Genomic DNA, 17,474 nt, shown 5'->3' with positions numbered 1-17,474 from the left:
TTTTGGACTTATGAGAAGCTATCTTGTTAAGGAGAACCAGATCGGTTCAGCGGTTAGCGAGATCCTTTGGTAGAAACAAATAGAAAGACAAACACACATCCTGTTACTTTATTATAAGGATTTTGAAGTTAATACACTTATTGTAGGAGGCAAAGCTGACTAGCATGGAAAAAAATCCAACAGAACATCAGAAAAACATCAGAAAAAGTTCAAACTACACTATCGTTCAGGAAGCGTTGACAAAATTTGATAGGGTTAATCCTGAAAATTTTTTTAATTATCTTTTTAATATGCAACACTTTGGTGATTCGGACTTGACTGTAGTTGAAATTCCACCTGGTGATTCTGAAGACTCTTCAAATCAACAGCCTCCACAACCACAGCCGCAACCACAACAACAACAACTAGAAGTGAATTTTTCGAGTTTTGTGCAGCCGCATATACAGGCTCTACCACCACTACATCAACAACAGCATCTTCTACTTCAACAACAAAATCTACAACTTCCTCAACAACATCAACTACAGCAACCACAACAACAACCACAACAACTACAAGTTAATTTTTCGAGTTTTGTGCAGCCGCAAATACGGCCTCTACCACCACTACATCAACTACAGCCACAACAGCATCTCCTACTTCAACAACAAAATCAACAACTTCCACAACTATATCAATTACAGCAACCACAACAACAACCACAACAACAACAACAACTACCACAACAACAACAACTGCAGCCACAACAGCATCTTCTACTTCAACAACAAAATCAACAACTTTCACAACTATATCAATTACAGCAACCACAACAACAACAACAACCACAACAACAACAACTACCACAACAACTACAAGTTAATTTTTCGAGTTTTGTGCAGCCACAAATACAGCCTCTACCACCACTACATCAACTACAGCCACAACAGCAACAACAATATCTACAATTTCCACCACAATATCTAATACAGCAACCACAACCACAACAAGTTAATTTTTCAAGTTTTATGCAGCCGCAAATACAGCCTCTTCCACCACTACATCAACTACAGCCACAACAGCTACTGCAACAACAATATCTACAACTTCAACAACAATTTCAACTACAGCAACCACAACAACAACAACAACAACTACAATCTAACTTTTCTAATTATATTGTTGGAAATAATTATTATATTGAAAGGCCTGAAGTTCCTGAAACACAATACCAGGGTTGTACAGCCTTATCATTATATACTGTTGCAATCCTGTGTTTTGCTTTTGGAACACTCATGCCCCACCCCCCCCCCCTATTTTTTATTTGTTTTTGAAAATAAGAGGGGGTTATTCATTTCTCTAATACTAGCCACTGAGGGAGGGGGGGGCTCTAACCCTTTGGAGCATCTTGTTTGGGGCTCTTACCTTACAGGGCCCTTTCTTAACCCCTTTCACTAACCTTGATGGGCAAATCTAACTTTAGCTTAACCTAACCTATTTCAAGCCGGCGTAGCCGGGGAGCTCTAACCCTGCAGGTATATATACTAACCTTTTCCTAGCCCTGGGGGGGTAAACCTTACCTAAACTGAGGCTTGAGCATAAAAGAAAGAAAAAAAGGAACCCCACAAAAAGATAAGGTGAGGAGAGGGGCAGGGGGGGGGGGGTTGAGTGCTCCAAGTGCAAAATGTGGGATTCCGCTGGTATACTATTTGGTTAGGTTATGTTTAGTCAAGACATATTGTAAGGTTAAGTTAGGACATATTGTTAGGTTAAGTTAAGACATAATTGTTAGGTTGGGCTATGTATACAGGTCTGAAAGTAATGTTTTTTTTAAAGTTGTGCAATCCCTTTCAGTAATTCAAACTAGTTCCTTATTTTATTTGATAAAATAAATTGTATATTTTTATGTGATATTTTTTATATGTAATTAGCATTTTGTTGTTAATACTTGCGTTTAAATGTTTTTTTTCAGAAAATTTAAAATGTATGTATATTGGACCTATTCCTGGCACGTGTCCATGGTCGGTTGAATAGAGCAAGACGCCCTAAAAGGACTGTCCTTCCCATTGCATTGTCTTTTTAAATGTATCATTTTTTTTAAGCAAATAGGCTACTTGTCCTTAAGGGTTGGTTTTTTTCTCCATTTTAGCAAAGAATTTTTTTATGATATTCGACAATGTAAAGACTTAAAAAAGTAGCCTTAACCATGGGCAGAATGAAAAAGTATTGGGGGATAAAAAAGGAGTGTTTTTTTGTGATTTTTCATTCTGTGCAGTTGCAACCCTGCTAAAATGGGAGCAAGGCTCTTTTTTTACAAAATTGAAAGGGGTAGTTTCACGAAATGCATTTGAACTTAATTTAGTGAACCTCATATTTTTACTGGTTAATTCATTAAACTACATTTATGAAAGAATTTAAATTTTCTACCTCGTAGTTTTTAAAATATCAAGACTACGTGGTAGAAAATTGAAATTCTTTCAAATATATGCCATATAAATATAGTTTAACCCAATAACTAGCAAAAAATATGCGGAATTTCGTAAAACTACCCCTTTGTCTGTAAATTCTTTTCTCGTATTCATTCGAATCCGGTGGATAAGAACCGGGTCTCATCCATACGAAAAAACTATGTCTAGCATTATACAGTATTATATCCAGCTTTCCCGAGGTGCCAAAGGCACCAGCTAAATAAACTGGTTTTAATCTTATGATTGTACATATTTATATTCGTAGAAATAACTATTAAATTGCAAATCTTTTTTTACAGCCTTAAATTTTCGTTTTCTCTAATAATGCTTTTGTTGCCTATAGCAAGTTAACTCTATAATTTGAAATGTCCAATGTTCGTTTTTGAAAACAATTATTACCAAAAAATGTCATGAATGTTCCAAACTTTTATTCAACAATTTTCAAATCCTAAAACTTAAGCTGCATTAATCATTTAGCAAATTAAAATTTTAGGTATCTAGTTCTGAGAGATTTTAACATTGGGGCGAAATAAGCATGAATTAAATTGGCAATTTAATCTTAGCCTAGGGGAAATATTTATCGGGAAACATCATTTTTCGGAAACAAACTTAACCATAACTTTAAATATTTTTATATCTTAGTGACGTTGGCATTCGGCAGCATTTCTGGTTAGCAGATATAAAGTGCGGAAGTGTCTGAGGAAGCTAGGTGTTTGAATTACAGAAAAAGAAGATGTCATGTAACCTGAGAAAGCATACGGAGATGTAACGTAGGCGGCAAAGGCGTTTTCCGTGTTATTTAAGTTATTATTTAAGTATTATTTATTTAATAAATTTATTGATAATAAAATTGAGTTCATTATTTTGATTTTTTGTACTTTATAATTATAAGAGGTTGCATGATTTTCTAACACAAATCTCACAAAACACAGCTTCTCTTTAATTAACCATGCTAGTCCGTCTGATCCTTCATATTAGTAAATGTGCCTCAAATTTTAATTTATATTGCCTTTTTCGTTGTTTTAGCATATACTTTTTAAAAATATATACTATCTAATCAATTTTTTTTTTTAATTTTAAACATTAATAGTAACAAAGCTCTTTGATATCAGTAATAATATAGTAACAGCTAGAACGTTAATAAAAAAAATTATAAACACGAAACTTATTACAAAATCTATTTATGTCTTTTGCACTGAACAAAAGATCAATGGTCAGAGAATCATAGAATATATGGAATCTAATCAGAAGAATGCACAAAATAATTCAACTAATTTTAATTAGCAGCTGAGATAATCATGTTTCATCCTAAAAGTAGTCGGATATTTCAAATTATCGAGTAGCTTTAAAATTTAAAAAATCCTTTTTAAGCATATATGATCTTATTACCTTCATAAATTCTAATTTTTAGCAATCCATACGTACCCTGAAAGAGGCTTGTTAGAATACATGTGTTTATGTATCAAAATCTTACATTTTAAACAAAAAAAAATTATTTCAATGCTTTCAAAGTTTCTCATTTTGGTTGTGCGTAACTAAAAATCAAATATTCTAAGAAAAATAGATTATCCTATTATATAAAGTAGTAAGCGTTTTTTGTCTGTCCCGAAGGATCTCGCTAACCGCTAAACTGATATTGTTCCCCTTTACAGTGAAGCTTCTTATAGGTCCTGGTAAGGTTTTAAACTATTTTTGGAGAGGGTGTCTTCACTTCTCTCCCCCCCCCAAAAAATATTTTTAAATTCTTTTTAAAATCAAATTTAAAAAGTGATAAGGTCAACTTTTCCCCCTCCTACCAGTGCCCCTAGAGGCTTCTAGGGGCGTAGCCGCTAGTCCTATAATATAAAGTAATAAGATTGTTTTGTCTGTAGCGAAGGATCTCGCTAACCGCTGAACAGATATGGTTCTTCTTAACAGTGAAGTCTCTTATAGGCTCTGAGATGGTTTTTGGCTATTTATTTTTTTAAATGAGTCTGGGTAGGGTTTTAGGCTATTTTTCTGCCTTTCGAATATAGAGCCCTTAGATGCTAGGGGCGCAGCCGCTAGTAAATTATAAGGGAATAAAAATCCAAATCTTTTTTTTCTCATAGTAAGAACTACATATACAAGGATGACAACATCCATAAAAGCGAAGCTCTGAAACAGTAGGTCAAACGAAAATTCACTTGTAGAGTGGAATTACGGAATAATCAGAATATAAATGTATATATGTCAAAAGAAATTTAAAAGTAAATTTGTTGAAAAAAACTTTTTAAATACAAGATAATGTTTAAGGATATACTTGCATTTTTAGAGAAACTTCGCTATATAGCATAATACTTTTTTCAGATAAATCGGATAATTTTATCATTCAAACATGTATAGTTAAAAAGTTAAAAATCAACATGTTTTAATTGGACGTCTGGACATTCTGGTAGTGGCTACGTTTTCAAAATTGTACCAAACTGTTATAGGAATTACCATGCAAGTTTGAAATCGTTAGGATAATTTTAACATGTCTAAATTAATTATAAGAGCTAATCGTTTCGAACGGACGGACGGACAGACATTAATTATACAAAAGGTTCACATTTAATAATAAATGAAGTAAAAGACGACAATCTTTTTTAAAAATTATGTAAGGGCATAGATAATTAATAGAACTCATAAAAATAGAGAAAAGTCGTCGTTTATCTTTAATTACAAAATTCATATTATTAATGATGTCATGTCCTATATACATTGAGTAAGCGGGTTTATTAACTAATAAACAGATATATCTTATAAAATATATGCACAGGTATGTAATCATTGCCAAAAAGAAAATTTTTTTATCGTTAGGAATAAATGTTGCAATTAAACAAAAGCGCCAAAATTGAGAATGAAAAAGTGAGAGTGATACAATAAAAAATCACGACCCTATCCCGTGATACAGCGGGGCATTAATTTGTCATCGACCCCCCCCCCTGGCAACCGCCCCCTGCCCCCCCCCCCCCAAATGTTAAAAAATGCCCCATTTTGCCCCCCCCCCCTTGTCAACAAAAATGCCCCTTTTTGCCCCCTACCCTACCCTACAAAAAGCAAAACTATCCCAGTTTCCAAAAAAAAAGATCAAGAAATACTCCAAAAAAAAAACTTTGGCGCTTCGCGCCAAACAGACATTTACTATTCATTTAACCTTACCAAATTTTTTAATTAGTGTAGAAATTAGGTTATAATCTTTTTTCACTAAACATAACAAACCAGGTTATAGGAAGTATTTTATTTTGTATAATATAAACTTTTTACTAAAGAAATTTTGTACATCCCCAATGATGATACACAAAATTACCCCTTATATAGATTACAATTAGTGGATGAAATGTATGGAAACTCGACTTAATTAACCAACCAATCAAAACTCCATTAAAGTCAGTGGCGTGCGAACCGAAGGGGGCATTTGGGGCAATCGCCCCCCCCTAGCGACCAAAACGCCCCCCCCTGCCCCCCCCTAGCCAACGCCCCCCCTGCCCCCCCCTAAATGTTGAAAAATGCCCCATTTTGCCCCCCCCTGGTCAACAAAAATGCCCCTTTTTGCCCCCTACCCTACAAAAAGCAAAACTATCCCAGTTTCCAAAAAAAAGATCAAGAAATACTTAACAAAAAAAATTTTTGGCGCTTCGCGCCAAACAGACAGTTACTATTCATTTAACCTTACCAAATTTTTTAATTAGTGTAGAAATTAGGTTATAATCTTTTTTCACTGAACATAACAAACCAGGTAATAGGAAGTATTTTATTTTGTATAATATAAACTTTTTACCAAAGAAATTTTGTACATACCCAATGATGTTACACAAAATTACCCCTTATGTAGATTACAATTAGTGGATTAAATGTATGGAAACTCAACTTAATTAACCAACCAATCAAAATTCCATTAAAGTCCCCAAAGTTGTTGAGCCAACAAATAAGAAAATTTTATATGAAATATTGGGGACTAGTGTAATAAATAGCCCAAAAACCCCTCCCTTCCTGCATATTTGAAGAAAAAAATTTGCGCTTCGCGCCCTTCCAAATGGTTTCTGCTTTTTATTACATTGTATATTTTGTTTTTATTTCTATGAAAACATGTGTAAACAACAAATATTTAATCAAAAAGTTATTTTATATAAAAAAGAAACAGCGTTGATATTTATCTAAGCCTTTTTCTCAACACTGTAAGTCTGTCTAAATGAATAACTATATATTTTCAGAATAAGTTTATCTTTTTTTTGTGTACATACCCTTACAAAAAGACATGTTTTTTTATGGCAATTTTCATTAAAAACCCTTAAAACTAACTACACTCTATATTCCTAACTTGATAAAATACGCCACTCTTGTTGTCTTTAATTGATTTTAGTTCAAAGGGGGAGTAAATATTTTTAGGGGCGCTTCATGCACCGCCCTTATAAATCCTTGGAAACACCACTTAATCAAAAATTAACAGAGTTTTAAAGTGCCATTTAAAGAGGGTAGGATATGTTGATATAACTTTTTAGCTTCTCTATAATTCACTATGGCTGTCAGTACATAATGCTAAGGGGGAAATGTGATTTTTTCAACTGCAATTAAAGATAGAAGGCTAAAACTTAATGTTAACAGTATTTTCACAGTAGCTTTTCACCTATTTATAGCTCCTACCGGGCCAATTGCCTAACCCAGCGGGGAAATCACCTGACCTAACTTAACCTAGAATAACATATTTAAAGCTACTATGAAAATACGACGAAATGCCCCTTAAGAGGCGTTGCCACAAAAGAGACTATACCCCAAAATTTTCCATATTTCTAAGAGATTTTTATCAATTTTTATATCTGTAGATGAAAGGACAAGTATTTTTTATTTATTTTTAACATAGTTCTTTATATCTTTGGTTTTTATGGTACGATAAATTTTTTTGTGGATTATAATATTAAAAAAAATAAAATTTCTTGATGTTTCGAGCATCCAGTATATAATTTACTTTGACTGTCATCACACAACATACAGGAAAAAGGATTTGTGACTTTTTCTACCTAAAATATATATTTATTTCAACAGATGCTCTTTAAATCTACTTGTCTGTATTCTTATTAATGATTTTTTTGTGCTTTGCTACTTAAAGATGTTGTCATCCTTGTTGTCATACAATAAAGAAATATTTATAATCAGTTTTACATATTAGGTTAATTTTTGGTAAATTATTTCCAAAATGAGTGTTTTTAATATTTTATCTCCCCCTCCCCCCCCCAATTTTTTTTTAATGGGGTTAATCATCCTTCCTGCTGAGATTTTATAACATCCCCTTCCACCCATAAAAAATGTTTTGTGGTGGGGGGGGGGGGGGAAGGTTAAATTATCTTCTGTACTTTTTTTTCGAAGATGCTTTCTAGCTCCCTTCCCTTCTGTCATTGCAGGGTGGGGAGAAGGGATGGGGGAGAAGGAATGGGGGAGAAGAGATGGGGTGGGGGGGGAGATATGAGGGTTATAAATGGGAAATAGGGATGGGGGAAGGGATGGGGAAGAAGGGAAGGCCCATAATCAAATAATCCCACCCCTTAAAACGCCCTTATTTAAAATTAGTATAAAAATCAAAATGCCCCCCCCTAAAGCAAAGTGCCCCCCCGGGGCACTTTGATTTAGGGGGGGCAAAATTTTACAAAATCTTCAAAATGCCCCCCCCTAGACAAAGTGCTTCGCACGCCACTGATTAAAGTCCCCAAAGTTGTTGAGCCAACGAATAAGAAAATTTTATATGAAATATTGGGGACTAGTGTAATAAATAGCCCAAAAACCCCTCCCTCCCTGCATATTTGAAGAAAAAAATTTGCGCTTCGCGTCCTTCTAAATGGTTTCTGCTATGAAATATTGGGGACTAGTGTAATAAATAGCCCAAAAACCCCTCCCTCCCTGCATATTTGAAGAAAAAAATTTGCGCTATGCGCCCTTCTAAATGGTTTCTGCTATGAAATATTGGGGACTAGTGTAATAAATAGCCCAAAAACCCCTCCCTCCCTGCATATTTGAAGAAAAAAATTTGCGCTTCATGCCCTTCCAAATGGTTTCTTCTTTTTATCACAATAAAAGGACAAGTAATTTTTTTTATCTTTTACACAGTTCATTATATCTTTGGTTTTTATGGTACGATAATTTTTTTTGTGGATTATAATATTGAAAAAAATAAAATTTCTCGCTGTTTCGAGCATCCAGTATGTAATTTACTTTGACTGTCATCACACAACATACAGGAAAAAGGATTTGTGACTTTTTCTACCTAAAATATATATTTATTTCAACAGATGCTCTTTAAATCTACTTGTCTGTATTCTTATTAATGATTTTTTGTGCTTTGCTACTTAAAGATGTTGTCATCCTTGTTGTCAAACAATAAAGAAATATTTAATATCATTTTTTCATATTAGGTTAATTTTTAGTAAATTATTTCCAAAATGAGTGTTTTTATCTCCCCCCCCCCCAAATTTTTCCCCCTTCTCCCATTAAAAATGTTTTGTGGTGGAGGGGGGGGGGGGGAAAGGTTAATTTATCTTCTGTACTATTTTTTCGAAGATGCTTTCTAGCTCCCTTCCCTTCGGTCATTGCAGGGTGGGGAGAAGGGATGGGGGAGAAGAGATGGGGGGGGGGAAGAGGTGGGGGATATAAATGGGAAATAGGGATGGGGAAGAAGGGATAAGGACTAGGAGGCCCATAATCAAATAATCCCACCCCTTAAAACGCCCTTATTTAAAATTAGTATATATAATCAAAATGCCCCCCCCTAAAGCAAAGTGCCCCCCCGGGGCACTTTGATTTAGGGGGGGGCAAAATTTTACAAAATCTTCAAAATGCCCCCCCCCTAGACAAAGTGCTTCGCACGCCACTGATTCTGGGTGATTAATTTGCTAATTCTGTAAATATTTTGTTATATTTAATTCTACCTTCGTTACTTATGGACATTATAATTCTGGTTATTCTACAAATCAAAGCATTAAAAAATATCTAAAAGGGTCATTTAGATAAAAGCAAAGAAGTAAATAAGTAATATTTAATATCTTAATAAAAGCGAAGCTTTATTATTATTAGAGTTCGTCTGTAACGGATAGCTTTTTTCGTTAATTTAAGCACGTAAGAATTTTCCTATCGATTTCAAATTTTGCATGGTCATCCCTGTAGTAGTTAGGTACAATTTAGAAAGCAACAAAGTACAATATTATAAGCGAAGCAACTCTATGATTAAGTCCTAAAAATGTAAGTATTTCCTTAAACATTATCCTGCATCAAGCAATTTTTCAACAAATTTACTTACAATTTTGCTGCGACTCTTATACATTTATATTCTGATTATTCAGTTCTGACACTCTACAAGTGTTAGTGCCCTTTTGTCCTACCGTTTCTTTTAATTGTTTAATTTTAATTGCTGATTGGTTATGTTGTTCTTAAAATTTGCTGAATATAAATAACTTTTAATTTTAACTTAGCCTTAATGCATAATTTATTAAAATCATTAATATGAGAAAGGATTAAGTATTATCAGAAACAAGGACAATTGTATCCAAAGGTAGTACAGCTGTATTAATATTTCAGGACAAGTAGAGAAGAGCTATACTGGCTACCAGATTGTCAACCTATTTATACAGTTCTGAATGCAAGCATATACTTTCCAGTGTGGCTTCAAAAACGATTCATATAAAAACCAGTTCTGAACCATACTAAAAAAATCATGTATTGTATTATAGAAAATTTTCTACAAATAATAAAGTCACGATACTAATACCAGTTTGTTAGCCCCGGCCTTCGGGCAATCAATACTGAAATTAATCTTCAAATTTTTCATTTTTTTATCCGCGGAAAGCTGTCTATAAAACAATTAATATGTAATTATTCTACAGCTTGTATATATTTAATTTTGGCTAGCCATCAATACTGTTAACACGTAAGAATTTATCCAGTTTTTAGAATCGTTGTCTGTTTTGTTCTACAAAGTTTTGGATGTCTCTAAAATGAACTTCAATATTCAATCAAAATCTATTTTTTGTTCTGCCTTCTAACTATTTTTAAGAACACTTGAATCTATCCTAATATTTTACACCACTTATGCTTAATTATGTAAAGTGTCAATTAATTATGATTTTAAAACAAGTAAATTGATAGCTGAATGGAATGTTTCAAAAAGGATTTGTCAATGTCAACTATAAAATTAAACCTTTCAGGTCTATTCACTGTAGTGGGTGATTGTACTTTGTAGAATGTACAGTTGGATCTTAAAAACCTCTTAACTGATATAGGTCCTTGGAAGGTTTTGTGCTAGTTTGAAGATATTTTAAAAAATATATATCTTCCTGTCATTAATATAATGATGATTTTGTTTGTCCGCTAAGATCTGCTAAGATTTGCTACCACTGAACCAATTAAGTTCTTTTGTTAGGAAAGCTGAACATCACTGTTCTTCTCATAACCTTTTCTTCCCATTCAAATTCTGTCATTTCTAAGTTTGCACCATAAAGAGTTTTCTCGGATCCTATTAAAGATAGACAGCTGAAACTTTCAGGGATTGAATAAGTTTACATTCTACATATTACCATAGATAGATAGATAGATAGATATGTATTTTAACATTTTCTTATTGTAAGGGTGCTAGATTGATTCCTAGATTTTTAAGTGTTTGTGATTTTCTTAACTCCTGTTAACCCTTACAGATCGGGCCCCAATTCCCACCTTAATAGATCGGCTATCTCGGCTCCTGGTACAGATAAAGACGTAAAAATTTTTTTCTGGTGGTTCATGTGTATTTTTAGAGAAAATTACTTTTTCTAGTTATAGCAGTCAGACCACTACTTTTAGACCGCTTTTTAGCCGCCAGCAGCTAAATTTTAAAACAGCTGTAGAGCGGCAATTTTGCAGCTAGGATGACCAAATTTTAGGACGAACTATTATTTTTCATAACAAAAAAATTACTTTTTCTGATCATCGCCGAAAAACGGCAAATAACGGAAACCGCCATTTTCGGCGGTTACGGCGGTAAAACGGCGGTTGGCGGCGCAAATTAATATTTTTATCTGTTTATTATTGCTCAAGGATTTACCAAAAAAAGTATAGGTCTCTAGCTGTAATAGAAGCCACGATATTCATGATATATGTCTGTATAGTAAAAGCCGGACAAAAATCGGTCATTAAGTCGGTTTGGGAGCGGTCAAACGGTCATAACACCACTTTTCTCAGAAGGTCATTGATATCTAAGTAATCACCAAACAAATTTTAGGTTTCTACGTTATACACAAAAGTCATAATGTAGAAATTAAGATTCATTTAGAATATTTTCTAATTTTTTTTGCTACCCAACCGACTTTGACCGGACACCACGACCGACACAGACCAGATATCCTAATAAAATCAACTCTTGCCGACGTATAATTACTAAACTTAAAAAGTCATGAAGTTACAGCTCTCCATCTTACCTACAAAAAAAATGAGATTGAAAAAACTAGAGGGGGGGGGGCTCTTGGGCTCTGTAAGGGTTAAAGATAGACGGCTGAAATTTTCAGGGATTGAATAAGTTCAAAGTTTACAAATTTCCACCAAGTTTCATTAAGATATACATGTTGTGTGGGGTGCTAGATTGATTCTTATATTTTTAAGTTTATGTGATTTTCTCAACCGACTCCTATTTTTCCTGGTGCCCATCTAAAAATTTTAAGTTACGCTACTTATGTATGTTGTCATCCTTGTTTTTATACTTCTCTAGTTAAAGTATATTTTTTTTTAAAGTTTTTTTTGCATTATTCTGACAGCACAGAAGGGATCTACAGGTGCTAACAGTCTTGACTAATTTATTACCCAATATTTTTGCTTTGTTTTAACTGTTTGGGTTATTTGACAAAAATATCGGTTTTTAATTATTTTTACCTACATTAATGTCACAGATCCTCGTTACAGATCGAAAGGGACTTCCCCCTTACCTTTTCCGTATACACATCCCTAAACGTAAACTCGGATTTTTTAAAAGAAAAGTTAAATGTACAGAAATTGAATCTAATATATTTTATTTTGTAAAAAAAGTTTTTTTTTACACAAAAATCTGTCAAGAACCAAATAGGTATTTAAAAAATTGTATAACCAAAGATTTAGATACTTGACCCACAACTACCAATGTATGTATTTATCATTGTCTCTTCTTTCACACTTCACATATGTGTAAGTACACTTAAGGCAAACATAATATTGTAAAAGTTGTATTTTATAAAGAAAGTGATTTTTCAAAACATTAAACTCAGTTGTATTTTAAGTATCGTGTAACACACTTCTATAATTTAAATCCTTATACTAAAGTAACAGGATGTCTTGTGTTTGTGTGTCTATTTGTCTGTGTGTCTGTACCAAAGGATCTCGCTAACCGCTGAACCGATCGGGTTCTCCTTAACAGGATAGCTTCTCATAGGTCCCGGGAATGTTTATAACTATTTTCTTGGGGGGTGGGACACCCCCAACCCCCCCAAAAAATGAAAAATCCCCCCCCCCCCGAAAAGTTTTATTTTTTAAACTAAAATTTAAAAATTTCGCCCCCTCCATAAATTCAATTTCACTTTTTATTTTAAAATATAAAATAAGAAATTGGGTTATTAAATTCGACTCTCTCCTCCTCAAGTGCCCCTAGAGGCCTCTAGGGGCGTAGCCGCTAGTAGAGAATAAAATGTTAAACTGGTTATACAAAAAAAACAAATGTTGTTCATTCAAAAGAGTGCTTTTGCTTGTTTCGTGATTTTTTTTATCATTCCTAATAACTTCTATTATAATGTTATTCTTTCTCTTTATTTCTTACTTTTTCATTATTACTGAATATTTGCTTGATTAACTTTGTCTGGTTGTCAATCCTTTGTGCATTGTTATTTATGGATGTTGTTATTTTTAATTTTATTTTTGTCTTTGTATAGCTTTGTGATTTTTTTGTTCATACTCTAAACTTTTAATACTTAACAGTAAATTTGCTTATAAACTTCAATGTTCTTTGCTGCTATGGACGTAAAAGTCCTTGTTTAAATATTAATTTCTCTGATATATTGTGACTTGGATGTTACATTATGTAGATTTTCATGTTCTCTAATAAATTGAAACTCGTAGCTTGCTGATATAAAGATTCCCTCCTTCCACCCCTTTTAGCCCATCCCCACTCCTCCTACTGGATGAGCGAACGGACCAATAAATAATGACCATGTTTGTAACATAAATTGAAGTTTTTCCCTGTCATAATATCCACTTATATTCTATATCCATTTCTAATGTATAATTTTTAACGGCGTAATTTTAATTTAATTGACACTAACAGGAATAATTGGAATTTTTTTATCAATACATTATATATTCAGTTGAATACAAGTATTATAAGTATATGTATGAATAGAAATACCGAATCATGGAAAGATAACTAAGTAGTGACTTTCGTCGTATTTTTACAGTAGCTTTTCTCCTATTTCCTATTTCTAGCGCTGCATTTTTAAAATGCCGCGCTGTGATTGGCTGAAATTTGGTGCACCCCGATCTGATTCACCACTAAAATGATTTAAAGATCCAGCTCTAAAACCTGAAATTGACTTGAACACCTATATTTCATATAAGGATTTATTACTAGAGGATATTTTAGTATTTTGGTAAGATAAAATGTTTTGTTTAAGTCAAAAAAAATATTTTTGCGCTTTACCTGGATGACCCCCCCGACCGTTAAGGGTTAAATAAACTATCAAACGCCACCGTGAAAATACGACGAAACCCGCAACTTCGTTTCTTTCCATGATCCGAAAAACCTATTTCTACATCAAACCTACTTTACTAGTCTAACAATTTTTTTGTTGGTTTCCTTCTTAACAAAACAAGGCGTCTCTTAACCGCGATGGCTGTATCTGCCGATCTATAATTGAAAGTATTCGTATGACATATGAGTTTTATATATGTTAGTTAAATGTCTACAATTCTCAAGGCTTGTGATTGTTGAATTTATTCAAATTTTTATTGAAAAGCATTTTTGAATAACATTTCAATAGTTCTTATGTATTGCATATTATTTTCTTTCAATTATTTTTTTATATTCATATTGCTTTCACAATGGGAACAAAACTATTAATACATACAATTGATATAGAATACGTGGAGATTGTGAGAGTTTCTCGCATACCCTGAAAATGTTTCTCTCAGCTAGCTAATAAAGACCCCTCCTATCCCCTGACTAGTGACCACCTGCCTAATATGTGAGTACTATATTAGCAACCTAAATTGACAAAAAAAATCCCCTGTCACGTGTTCTAGTATCTATTATTAATTATTATTTTAAGATAAAATGGCAGAGATATTGAAATCTGCTAGAAGAATTGTACAACTAGCTACTCTAATCATGTTTATCTATCAGTCCATTACAGGTCCTATCACACAATACATTATTATGAAGTAACAGGATGCCTGTTTTTGTGTTTGTAACGAAAGATCTAGCTAACCGCTGAAACGATCGGGTTCTCCTTAACAGGGTACCTTCTCATAGGTCTCGAGATGGTTTATAACTATTTTTTTTGGGGGGGTGGGACATCCCCAACCCTCCCCCCCCCTCCAAAAAAATGAAAAATACCCCCCTCAAAAAAAATCCACCCCCCAATTTTTTTTTTACTTTTTCTTTTAAAATCTAAAATAAGAAATTGGGTTATCAAATTTGACTCCCCCCTCTTCAAGTGCCCCTAGAGGCCTCTAGGGGGCGTAGCCGCTAGTACTATGATATAAAGTAGTAAAGTTTTTTTTTCTCTGCGATAACATCTGAACCGATTGAGTTCTCCATTTTATGGAAGCTTCTTATATGCCCTTGGATGGTTTAGTTTTAAGTTATTTTTCTAAATACTTTCCTTACTCCTTCGAATACAGAGCTCCTAGATGCTGGGAGCGCATTCGCTAGTACTAATACATTGTATAAATATCAGGGATCGAGGGGACATTGGTCAGTAAATAACGTGTATCCAATGTTTTATAAATAAGATCTACAATTCGTTTGGGATGTGCAAGACTTTATCCCTTGTCCTAATCCCTAAGATCTATGATGAATTACATCTAACATTACAGTCAGAAAGACAGACATACACAAATACTTATAAAGTAGCTGCCCCCTATTGAAGATACTATTTGTATTCAGGGATCTAAAGGGATAAGCCAATGACCGATGAATTGAGTTACATCCCCAATGATGATACAAAATTAACCCTTCTGTATATTACAATTAGCATTTGAAACATTTGGACACCCAACTTATTAATGCAACCAATCAATATTCACTAAAATCCCTAAAGTTGTTAATCCAACGAATAAGAAAACGTTATTATAAAACTTTGGGGACTAGTGCAATAAATAGCCCCATGTCCCCTCCCTCCTAAATAGTATTGTATGAAAACACCAATGTTTGTACAGCCATAAACAAATACATAGAGGCACCCATAGAGGCACCCATAGTGGTTATCAAGACAGAAACTAATGCCAATAATGTACCAAGACCCAGGTATAGTAGAATTGTTCATAACAAGAAACAAGGATGACAACATCCATTAAAGCGAAACTCTAAAATGGTAGGACGAACGAACAATAACACTTGCAGATTATATTTAATGGACTAAACAAAATTCTAAGTTAATTTGTTGCAAAACTTCTTAAATACAGAATACTGTTTAAGGACATACTTACATTTTTATGATTTGATTATAGAGATGCTTTGATTGTAACATGGTACCGTGTGGAATAGGAATCAGTATTCCAAAATTAGATAAATAGGATAATTGTTCCTTACAAAAATTGTTGTCAAAAACAGCTTGTTTTAAATGGACGTCAGAACATTCTGGTAATGATTTTAGAAATGCTAAATCGTGCCTAATTGTTATAATAATCATCTTATTTTATATGATTCAATAATAATACTTTACAAATATATGAATTGCAGTCATTTTATTTTAACTTTTTAGAAAAGCTTTAAATAATAACAATAATAAAAAATAACTAATATAATTTGTTTTTCATAACAATTAGTTTATATTCTGTTAAGTATTATGTTTTTCATCCTTTTATTCATTACTAATATTGAAGAAGCAATTACAAATACACTACAAAGTATATTTGCCAATTTTTTATTTAGTTGCTTAAAAATACTCTGTCATATAGTACAACATCTCAAAAATGAATAAAACATTAAAGTTAATCAGAATTATTCTGCAAATATTTACTACAATCATGTTTATCTATCAATCTGTCATAGCTATAAGTAAATACATTGAGGCTCCAATCATTGATATTAAATCTGAGGTTTCTTCAGATGATGTACCTAAACCTAGGTAGTTATTATTTTTTACAATACCATCATATTTTTAGGTGATTTAGAATTATTGCTTGAAGTTTTTCCAACAAAACTTATGTTTAATAAAATTTGACTAAACTTTTGACCTATGTGGCAAGAACTCATCTGCAATTTTTATTCTGAGCTGGATCTTTAAATATCAGTAAGCCACTGCCAATGCCCCTAGTGAGAAGATTTTGATCAAACGTCTCACCTAATAGTGATATTTAAATTAAAATGGCTGTGGTGAGCCGGGAAACATTATGCAAACACTGGCTGGCATTGCAAAAAAAACTACTGCCACTGAGCCAGTTCCTAAGTGTTTTCCGGCTTACCACTGCCATTTTGATTTAAAAATCCATTTTTAAAATCTGGTTCAATCTTCTTGTTCCATATATGAAATTACATTATACCTTATTTAGGATTTTTGTCTGTTCTGATGACCTAAACTTCAACTACACAGCTAGCCACCAGATTGGATATGAGTGGCAAAAGTCTACATTGGTCGGTGAACTCATGGGCTATCCCAAGACACTCTCCTGGAGTGGGAATACAAGTATGAGTTGGACCCAAGTGCAAAGCATGCTCTACTTCAAATCTAAGCTGGGAGTTGAGATACGCAACAAGGATGGAGGAGAGGTTAGAGAAATGGTAATGCAACCATACTCCCAATGTGTGGAGATTGTTAACTTTACTGACTTCTT

Source organism: Acartia tonsa, chromosome 11 (assembly GCF_053477335.1).
Source record: "Acartia tonsa isolate MP-2025a chromosome 11, ASM5347733v1, whole genome shotgun sequence".
NCBI lineage: Eukaryota > Metazoa > Arthropoda > Copepoda > Calanoida > Acartiidae > Acartia > Acartia tonsa.
The sequence above is the reverse complement of the archived record's forward strand: the minus strand, read 5'-3'. Positions refer to the sequence as shown.